This window comes from Ursus americanus, chromosome 25 (assembly GCF_024610735.1).
Source record: "Ursus americanus isolate L20-20 chromosome 25, mUrsAme1.1.p, whole genome shotgun sequence".
NCBI lineage: Eukaryota > Metazoa > Chordata > Mammalia > Carnivora > Ursidae > Ursus > Ursus americanus.
In genome coordinates, this window is record NC_142151.1 from 39,253,790 (window position 1) to 39,264,835 (window position 11,046).

At 44.3% G+C, this 11,046-nt stretch overlaps 1 pseudogene; it reads left to right on the forward strand.

The window, feature by feature from the left end:
• The first annotated feature begins 473 nt into the window (after positions 1-473).
• LOC123794587 (bifunctional methylenetetrahydrofolate dehydrogenase/cyclohydrolase, mitochondrial-like) lies at positions 474-4,031 on the forward strand (annotated as a pseudogene).
• Positions 4,032-11,046: the final 7,015 nt, after the last annotated feature.

The window sequence follows — 11,046 nt, forward strand, 5'->3', positions numbered from 1 at the left end:
AAGCGAGTCAGTCTCTTTGTAGAATTTATACAGTAAATTGTGAAATGTCATGAAGTAGATCTAATAAGACATCCCACACATCCTGTCTTAGTTCTGTCCTCCATAAGATACACAGACTTATATCCTCACGAGAGATGAAGTCAGTAATGACATCTGGAGGCAGGGAATGTTATGTGAGATATCTTACGTACTTCTGCCCCGTTCCACAAAGCTTTGCGGTGGCTTGGTGCAAGAACTCATGCACAAAAATGCCAGCATACCATAAATACAAATGATGAATATGAACTGAGAAAAACACAATTGATAGTAGGAAATCAAGACCCAGGGTTCGGCGTGGTAAGGGACACTAACCCAAATACTCAAGCCATAAGGACAATATCACGACTATAGTCGAGTCTTATGTTTGGTTCTGTGTTTCCTAGAAGAAAACAAAAAAAGATGTGTTTCCTCAAGTATGGCATGTAAGTTGATCCATGAAGGCCCAAGCCTGCCAGCACACCTGCCCTCCCCACCCTCTGGGCACTGACTGCGGAGAAGCCCGTCAGCAGGTGCAGTGTGAGGTACTTTCCTGTCCGTGGTCTCGCCGGACTGCACGGAGTGCTGGGGATGGCTGGGAGGCAGGCAGGGAGGGCCCTGGGCTCTCAGCTGCGAGGTGCAGACTGTGGTCAGAAGAACCGGGGTTTACGAAACAAGAGGAAGGGAAGTGAGACGGATTTCTCCGTTCATGCCAGTGACACAAAGTTTCCTTTTTAAATAAATTTAACTTTAAAAAAAGAAGTCAACATCGATATCAATATCAAGGGCACAGACGATACATAGGTAAGGCAAACTTGGGCAGGTATGCCGTGAGCACCTGACGTCTGAGAAGCAGCTTTCTGGGATGTCCCTTTATGAGCAGCAGTGGTTCCCAGAGAACTTTCCAGGGTAAGTTAGTAGCAAATACCCCTCTGCCTAGAGTCTGTGCACCGTAGGGACCCTGTAAGATGGTACGCCCTTATATCTACATTTATGTGTAAGCATATGAAATGAGTCAAGTTTTACTACTATTTAAATATTCTCATGGATACAGGTACTTCCCCTGCTTGGTCAGCTTGCCAGGTGTGCCCTCCCTGGGGCATCCCCCACCCCCCGTGGTTCTCTAGGTATCTGGGCACGGGGCGGGGCCGAGGGGGAGTGGAAGTTCCCTAAACAAGGAGTTGACACATTTTTTGTTGGTGGTGGTCGCTTTCACCCGATGGACACGCCGGAGTTCAGAGGTGTCTCAATGGGTGTGATGCTCGGAGCATCTGGCTTCAACTAAACTATCTTTCCCAAACGGAGAGGATTAAAGACAAATCCCCCAAATAATAAGCACAAGCGAACAAAAAGGAAATGGCACAACCTGCCTGTCTCTGATCCTTCAGGTGGGCGAGCTTTTTCTCAGCCGCGTTATGAGGTGAAGCACGGTTCTGATCTAGCCAACCAAACGTCGACCTCCAAACTTAAACGTAATAGAAAGACACTTAAAATATGGATTTAACTCCCCTCTTGTGAGTTATGAGCCTTGCCTTGAGTTTGCATTGTGCCTGTTCCATTAGCTACGGGAGCATGAAGCCATCAGGATTACAAGGCATTTTTAAAGGGAAGCAGCTTCAACAGCCATCATCATAATTGAGGGATACTGTTCTAGTCATGAATAAAATAAGAAAAAAGTCACTAATTTTTATCTGTATGTCATCCTTTTAAATTGCCATTTTACGCATGCTTTCTACTATAGATAATGTATTGATATCTCGGCATAGGCATCTAATTTATAAATAAATCCATACAGATTGGGAGAGCACGCAGATACATTTTTTCATTCATGAGGGATGTAATTAGAACCGTTGGGATACTGCTGCTTTCATTTAGAAATCAGCTGGTTGAATGGGATTCTTAAACTTAGAATCACTATGTTTGGAGAACACCCACATAATAATTATTTTCATATGAAAACAGTTGACTGAAGACTCGTCTCCCCGGCGTGGGTGATGGCAGCTGCTTCCCCCCGTGTCCACATCGGCCACCCGGCTGCCCCCCGGGCCTGTGAAGACCAGCCGCCTCCACCACGGCCCCTTCTGCCTCTCGGTAGCTCACAATGAAGCTCCGTCATTTCTGGAAGGAGACGTGCCCGGCAGATGAAGCAGGAAGTGTGGCGGGAGGGAAGAATGGGTGGCGTTGGGCCACATGCTGCCAAGGGGGTTGTGAGTGTGGTTCTGGTTGGTGAGAAAGCTGCGACTCGCTCCTCCATCCTCAACAAAACCAGGGCAGCTGCAGGTGTGGGAATCACCGCAGCACTGTGACACTGGCTTCAGTTTCCGAGGAAGAACTGTTGAACTGAACCCATAAACTAAATAATGGTAATGTAGGTGGCCTCCTTGTTCAGCTGCCTCTTCCGGAGCATGCTGCCGAGGGAGAGATCTGTAATGCGGTTTCTCCAGACAAGGATGTGGATGGCTTTCACGTCATTCATGTAGGGCGAGTGCGTCCAGACCAGTACTCCATGTTACTGACGACCTCAGGAATGTCTAGGAAATAATTAAGCAAACTGGCCTTCCCACCCCAGGGAAGAATGTGGTTGTGGCTGGAAGGTCAAAAATGTTGGAATGCCCATCGCGATGCCACGACGCACAGATGGGCGCATGAATGACCTGGAGAGGATGAGATTATAACATCTCATCCATACGCTCTCTACACACCCAAACATACAGTTCTGGCAGATACTGTGGTCTCTGCTGCAGGCAGTCCAAATCTGATCACAGCAGATAAGATCAAGGAGGGAGCAGCTCCACATCACTCGGCATCAGGGAAATACAAACCAAAACCACAATGAGACACCACCTCACACCAGTCAGAATGGCTACAATTAGTAAGTCAGGAAACAACAGATGTTGGCGAGGATGTGGAGAAAGGGGAGCCCTCTTACACGGTTGGTGGGAATGCAAGGCGGTGCAGCCACTCTGGGAAACAGTATATGGAGGTTCTTTAAAAACTTGAAAATAGAGCTACCCTATGACCCAGCAATTGCACTACTGAGTATTTACCCCAAAGATACAAATGTAGTGTGCAAAGGAGCACCTGCACCCCAATGTTTATAGCAGCAATGTCCACAGTAGCCCAACTATGGAAAGAACCTGAATATCTACAGATGAATGGAATCTTGCCATTTGCAAAGACATGGATAGAACTAGAAGGTATTATGCTAAGTGAAATAAGTCAATCAGAGAAAGACAATTATCATATGATCTCAGTCATATGTGGAATTTAAGAAACAAAATAGAGGATGATAAGGGAAGGGAGGGAAAAACAAAACAAGATGAAATCAGAGAGAGAAACAAACCATAAGAGACTCTTAACCATAAGAAACAGACTGAGGGTTGCTGGAGGGGAGGGGGATGGGGGATGCGGTAACTGGGTGATGGACATTAAGGAGGGTACCTGATAAATGAGCACTGGGTGTTATAATAGACTGATGAATCACTGAACTCTGTCTCTGAAACTAATAATACATTATATGTTAATTAACTGAATTTAAATAAAATAATTTTTTTAAAAGGAGGGAGCAGCAGTCACCAATATGGGAATAAATAGGCTTCAGGATCCCATAACAGTTAACCCCAAGTTGGTTGGAGATGTGGATTTTTTTTTTAAAGATTTTATTTATTTATTTGACAGCGAGAGAGAGACAGCCAGCGAGAGAGGGAACACAAGCAGGGGGAGTGGGAGAGGAAGAAGCAGGCTCCCAGCGGAAGAGCCTGATGTGGGGCTCGATCCCAGGACTCCAGGATCACGCCCTGAGCCAAAGGCAGACGCTTAACGACTGAGCCACCCAGGCGCCCCAGAGATGTGGATTTTGAAGGAGTCAGGAAGAAAACCAGTGACATCACTCCGGTCCTGGGGGTGTTGGTCCCATGACAGCAGCAATGCCAGTGAAGAGTACCATTATTGTTGCAATACTTCTTGAAAAGCAAGAAGTATTGAAGCCTAAGGAGCTTGGAGTAGCAATTAATTAATTGTTGTGTCTTCTGTCATGAGCAACACTCCAAGCTGGTTGAAGAAGCAAAACAGGCCAACAGAAATGCAGTATTGTTTAGTTTATTTTACTGAAATGGTTTTAAATGGTTTAAAATGTTTTGTATTTACTAAAAGCTTAAATAGGTGGGTGTTTATGCACACGGTTCTCCAATACCTCACCTGGGAGCACACCATTGTCATTCTGGGTCATGTGATCCAGCCAAGAGAAGCCATTCGCCTAGTGATTAACATGGCGGACATTGTCACATTGAAAGCAGATGCTTAAATTTGCCAAGCCACTTCCGTTAAAATTTGCCTTTTCTAGGATTGCATTTCCCAAGTTGTTTTTCAATAAGAGTTGATACTTACTTTAGTTTCCAAAACTTTTGAGTTCAACTGGTCAAACCAAAGGAAAAATGTTGCTAGAGAAAATTAGCGAAATGATCGAAAGGAAGAAAGAAATGTTAATTTAGTTAAAAATGTTAATTTAGTTTAAAAAACTACTCTAATTTACATATGTATTGTATGTAAAAACTATATGTTAATGGTGTCCTAAGCTGTCATTTGTGGCTTAGTCATTGAGAACATGTTTAAGGTTGTGAGGTTAGTTCTCTTTTTATGTGTTACATTCATGAGGTTTCCGATTTTTTTCCAGGATTGAAAGGCTTATTTTATTTTATAGATTATTGGTATGTATTGTCATATTTGGCTTCTTCTATATCCTTGAACTTCATTGTCACATCTTTGTACTGGTGGGGGTGTCCGCGTGGTTTCTTTGGTATATCTTGAAACCTATTTTTGAAAAACAAAACTTGGGCTTGATAATCATTAGGGCAGCTTGTGTAAGTGTGCAACTGACTTTTCCACTGAAGGCTTGTCAGCAGCTGCCTGCTTTTCTCTGATGTACCTGCTGGCTTTCCCTGATGGGCTTTTGAGAACTTGAGTTAATATTGAATTTAATCAGACTTACTGATTTAAACGGGTTTTTTGTAGTTTCATTCTTTTTTTTTTTTTTTAATAAAACACTTCTGAGTGGTGTAGGGAAAAAAAAAAGACTGGTCTTAGTGTTAGTGGTGTAATCACAGAATGCATCACCCACACAGGCCACTTCCAGTTTGTGATATTAATGCTAGTGTACGTGAAGAAACTCACTTAACTATTTTCTACAGCCAACGAACAGGCATCCACATTTACTAAAGTCGGTTTCAAATCATTAATATTGAAGTAATACAAAAGGGGTTGCAGAGCACAGCCCTGCTTTGTGCTACTGGACACTGTTAGTTGAATCATCAAAAGATAAGCCGGAAACAATGTAAGTGTCTGTCGATAGATGAATGGTAAAGAAGATGTGTCATATATATTATATGTTATATATATATAATATTATTCACCCATGAGAAAGGAAATCCTGCTATTTGCAACAACATAGATGGACCTTGAGGACATTATGCTCGATAAAGGAAGACAAATACTGTATTATCTCACTTATATATGCAACCTAAAAAAGCAGAACTCATAAAAACAGTGAGTAGAATGGTGGTTACCAGTAACTGGAGGTGGAAGAACAGGAGAGATGTTGTTGAATGGTACAAACTTGCAACTCATGGATAAGTAAGTCCCAGAGATTTCATGCACGGTGTAGTAATTTATAGACAACAGCCCTGTATTATGAACATCAAACCTGCTAAGAGACTAGATCTTAATTTTTCCCACCACAAAAAAAGAAATGGTAATTATGTGATGTGACAGAGGTGCTAAGGGTCACTACAATAGTGATCGTGACTTGAATGGATATCAACAGCTCTGAATCCATATGGAACTCATTCAGCCTGAGCCAAAGCTGGCTACTGTCATAGAGCCACGTATTGAGGAGAGGTCGGTAAAAGTTTCGAGCAAGGTGGAGGATGCACCAAGACCATGAATGGAAAAGGCAAAGAGAAGCTCGTTCACTCCTCACACAAAATGTCAGCCTGGAAAGCCAGACTGCAGGATAGAGAGAAGAAAGTTATGACAATGAGGTGAAATGCCTACTGTGCATGAAATGGTTGTCATTTTAAAAATGGGGTCCCATGTTCTTTGAGTCTAATTGGATGGAACTGTGTCTATTGCTATGAATGTTTGTGCCCCCAAAATTCATATGTTGAATCCTAACCCCCAAAGTTGATGTTGTTAGGAGACAGGGTCTCTAAAGGTGTTTAGGTCATGAGGTATCCGCCTTATAGAATCAGAGCCTTCTAGAAAAGGCTGCACAGAAGCCCCTAGCCTTTTCCACCATGTGAGGACACAGGGAGAAGTAGCAGCTATGGACCAGGAAGAGGGCCCTCTCCAGAACACAACCATGTGGCACCTTGGTCTTGGACACTCCAGCATCCAGAACTGTGAGAAATAAATTTCCATCGTGTATAAGCCACCCAGGCAGTGGTATTTTGTCATAGCAGCCGGAATGAGCAAAACATCTGTGAAGTTCGTTTAAGGTATGCGGTTGATAAGGATCAGTGCTTATCAGTATGAAAAACTGCGGACTAGTTCTAGTGGCGAAAGGTATTCATCCACCATCTTATTTAAGCAATGAGGAATGTTACCAGATCTCAGCTGAAAGGGGCATGGGGCCTATCACATCTGAATCACCTTCCCAAGGGCCTTAAGAAATAGGTCCTTTGGGACACCAGGGTGGCTCAGTCATTTAAGCATCAGACTCTTGATCTCAGCTCAGGTTTTGATCTCAGGGTCATGAGTTCAAGCCCCACATTGGGCTCCATGGTGGGCATGGAGGCTACAAGAAGGAAGGAAGGAAGGAAAGAAGGAAGGAAGGAAGGAAGGAAGGAAGGAAGGAAGGAAGGAAGGAAGGAAGAAAGAAAGAAAGAAAGAAAGAAAGAAAGAAAGAAAGAAAGAAAGAAAGAAAGAAAGAAAGAGAAAGAAAGAAAGAAAGGTCCCTTAGGGAAGAACAACCTACAGTAAAACCAATAAAAGATGGTGTGTAACCTTGAAGACATGTAACTCAAAAGGGGGAAATGATGAAAGGAAGGAAGCATTCTTGGCTTGTAAGCATAGGCCATGGCCCCCACAGAACAGAAAAAGCAGAGTCAGAGAATAAAAAGTTGTAACAGTTATTCTGGATCTTCCAAAGAAAGGACCTTCTGACATTTCCTTAATCTTTAGACCAAAGTAACCATAAACACAGATGAACCATAAATGAGGAAGGGTCTTTGGAGAATAATGAGCTCTCTCTGCTCTGCTTCCTCATGCATCAGGCAGTCTCCTAAGGAGTCTTTGGGCTCCCGCACAGATATGTACACCAGGAAGAGGATTCCTTTCCCCAGTGGCAGGAGCTGGACCTGGGCCAGGTGTGGCTCACTGCAAACAAATAAGTAGGATGGGGCACCTGGGTGGCTCATTCGGTTCAGCGTCTGCCTTCAGTTCAGGTCATGATCTCGGGATCCTGAGATCGAGGCCTGTGATGGGCTCCCTGCTCAGTGGGGAGCCTGCTGCTCCCTCTTCCTCTGCCCCTGCTCATGTACCCTCTCTCTTGCTCACTCTCTCTCTCTCAAATAAATAAATAAAATCTTTTAAAAAAAAATAAGTAGGACAGGACACCACCTGTGAGTTTAGTTCTTGTGAGTCCCTCCAAATCTGATTTTCCACATGTGTACAAATACAACTAGGCTGCATAACCAGCAAACTGAGCCTCCAGATCATCAAAAGCTCATGTCCCTCAAAATGATCTGCCTGCCTTATCTATTTCATCATTCATTAATGTGTTCAAATATTTATTGAGTACCCACTGTGTGCCAGGCAGTGTTCTGGGTGCCAGAATGAACAAGAGACAAAAATCCAAGTAGACAAAAATATAATAAATAGAATTATAGAGTTAGATAGTGAAAAGTACTATAACATAGTGGAGGAGAAAAACCTAACAGGGGGAAAGAGAGTGCCATTGGTGTGTTGGGGGGGGGGGCTCATTTTAGAGAAAGTGGCCTGGGAAGTCTTCAATGAGAAGGCCACATTTGAGAAAATTCTGGAAGGAGATGAGAAAGAGCAATGTGATATTGAGGAAAAAAACATTCCAGGAAAAGGCAATAGCCAGTGCAAAGGCCCTGGGGTAGGAGGGTGCTCACCATGTTTAAGGAAGAACTCAAGAGGAATGAGTAACAAAGAGTGTAGATGAGGCATGAAAGGTAATGAAGCTATAAGGGAGTGGGATGGGAGGGAGGCAGACTGTGCTGGACCTTGGCGGGGGGGGGGGGGGTGCTTTGTTATCACTTTAGCTTTTTTTTTATTCAGGGTGAGATGGGAAGCCACTGGAGAGTTAATCCGCACAGTAACCCTATAAAATTGAAATGATTACAGGTGAGGAATCGAAATCTCGCAGAGCTCATGTGCTGGCTCACCAAGGTCACAGATTGTGAGGAAGGACCCAGGTGCTCTGAATTCAGAGTCCAAACCCCTAGTCCTCAGGCCACAGGGCCTCATTTTGGTTTTAACACCCACACGAAGGACATCACAGAAAGCAGGCTCCAGCAGGAACCTAGCAGGCTGCCCTCGCTGGCTCCCCCAGGCGGGTGGAGGTGGAATCTGGGGGGGCCTGGAGCTGAGGGCTCCGGCACTGGATGCGCTTGTCACAAGGAAAAGCAGCCAGATAGCAGGGTGTCTGGTTCTTCTCTTCCAAAGAAGATCCAAAGAGAGGAGGGTCCCACTGCGGAGCAGCTGGAGGTGAATTGGGAAGGAGAGACTGGGCCAGATGACAGGGGCCCGTCTTAAGTGCCAGGCTAGGGGCCTGGGCTTCATCCTCCAAACCAGTGGCTTTCAAATTTGGTTTGTTTGTTCTGCTTTTTAGCAGTGGGACTCAATAAAATAAAATATTACGTGGGAAGTCCAAGAAACCAAGCAGGCAAGGAGAAGCAGAGAGCCTGAATTCCGGCAGATGTGGTCCCTTCACACCCCCTGGAGAGCGGCTGGGGGCAGGGCAGGCCGCCCTAAAGCCCTGGGGCGGAGCCCCGCAGGAGCAGAAGGTTGGGGGAGGGAAGCAGTGGGGAGACAAAGGGAAGATTGCTGTGAGCTGAGTTTTGTCTTCTTCCTTCCTTTCTTTCTTTTCCTTCCTTCCTTTTTCTTTCTTTCCTTCCTTCTTAGTAACTTAGGCAAGGAGCTTGAATACAAGCCCGCTAGCCTTTCTGATACCCACTGAAATTTGTAAACCACTGCTCCAGGCATACAAGTCCTCCTCTCCCCTCTTCCTCCTCCTCTTCCTCTTCTCTTCCTCTTTCTCCTTGTGCATCTTGTCTTTCTTACTTTCTTTCCTTTTTTTTAACTTTAGCAAAGCATGCAATAGCTACCGGAGAACACGCAGTCTCTGCAGGCGTCCGCGCCTGGAGCACCTCGGGGCGGAAGCCGGTGAGATGCGCGTCGAAGCCGCGGGGCGGGTACAGAATCTGCCAGAGAGCACGGGCTCAATAAATGTTGAATTATGAATGACGTAAGGGATCGTAGGTAGAATTTTTTAAGTTTATTAATTTTAGACACTAACTTCCTCTATTCTCATATTAAAAGAAAAGAAAGAATTAGTAGCAGCATTTTTCAGATGTCCAGTTGCTGATGACTGATTGTGACATTTCTCGGTCCGAGCTTCTAATAACCAGCACTGTCTGGCTTCTACAGAATAATGGCCGTTCGTATTCGTAGTCACGAGCCTACAGCTCTGCAAAACGCGAAGTCCCTGCAGGAGCACAAATTAGGTTGCATTTGAGAGCTGCGTGCTGCCCTGTGCCCAGCTATACTGTAGTGACTTTAATGCCTCACTGGAATATCGAACCAAAGGCTGAGTGACGGTCGGAGGTGGGTAGAACTCTTACAACTACAAGGGGAGGGAAGAGGCAGGCCAGGTGGTGGTGTGCTCTGCTGACAGAACATACCATGGCCATGATTTGCAATTTTTAAAATTGGCAATAGAACACAGCAAGGTTTATACCAGTAGGAAACTGGTTAAATAAATTCTGTCCTACCTACTGGAATACCACGCAAGTTAGGGAGATAGGCTTATTATATTGACATAGACGCCCGTGAACCATTTTCTTGAAATAGATGATAAAATAGATCGTAATAACTTTTCAAAAAAAATTTGCTATGAAAAAGCAAGTAACAGAAGATTATGTATCTATAAATAATTTAATTTTAATTTCTAAAAGTAAATTGTGTGTGTTTGGGGGAAGACGGAAGAGTTTTAAATGTGCGTAGAAAAATCTGGATGGCTATAGACCAGGCTAGTGTGGTGAGCCCTGGGAAATGAGACCAGAAGGGGCCAGGAAGAGGTGGGCTCTCACTTTTACATACTTTATACATATTCATATTATTTGAAATTTTTACAGGTGCGTAGCGTTACAAATATATACGTAGTCAGTCACCCGTGTGTGGGTTACCATTCATGTGCCCCGACTTTCCATTAACCAACGTGTGAATTTCCTGTTTCTTGCACAGACGAGCTCACCCCATTTGCAGCAGGAACAACAGTCCAGAGTCAGGACACCGCATCCATTCTACCTCTGCCATAACCAGCTCTGTGTCCTGAGACAAGTCACGTCACCTTCTGGACCTCTATGAAGAGGATGGAAACAGATTTCTTCTACACATCTTCCTAAGCTCAGAATTCCTAACCAGGAAAGAAACTTTCCATAAGCGTCCATTTAAAAACCCGATTCAGCTACACCTACCTAAATATATTTTCTTTGTGAATCAAACAGTTCAAAACTTGGAAGAAAAAGGATTCAGTGGGAATTTTTTTAATCCATCGGACTTTTACCCCCAGTGCTGATTTTCCAATAAACAATCATACTCATTTACACACAGGACAACTTTTCTCCGTTCTCTGATGCTGTGCGTGGTTCGCCCAAAGTTACCAAGAGCTGCGAACTGCTTTCCCCCAGCCTCCTGCTCCATGCATATTTATAACTTCTGTCTTCTTTTGGAAATAAAAAAATACGGAGTTATAAAAGAGTTCGCTATGGGGATATCTAACCAGCCATT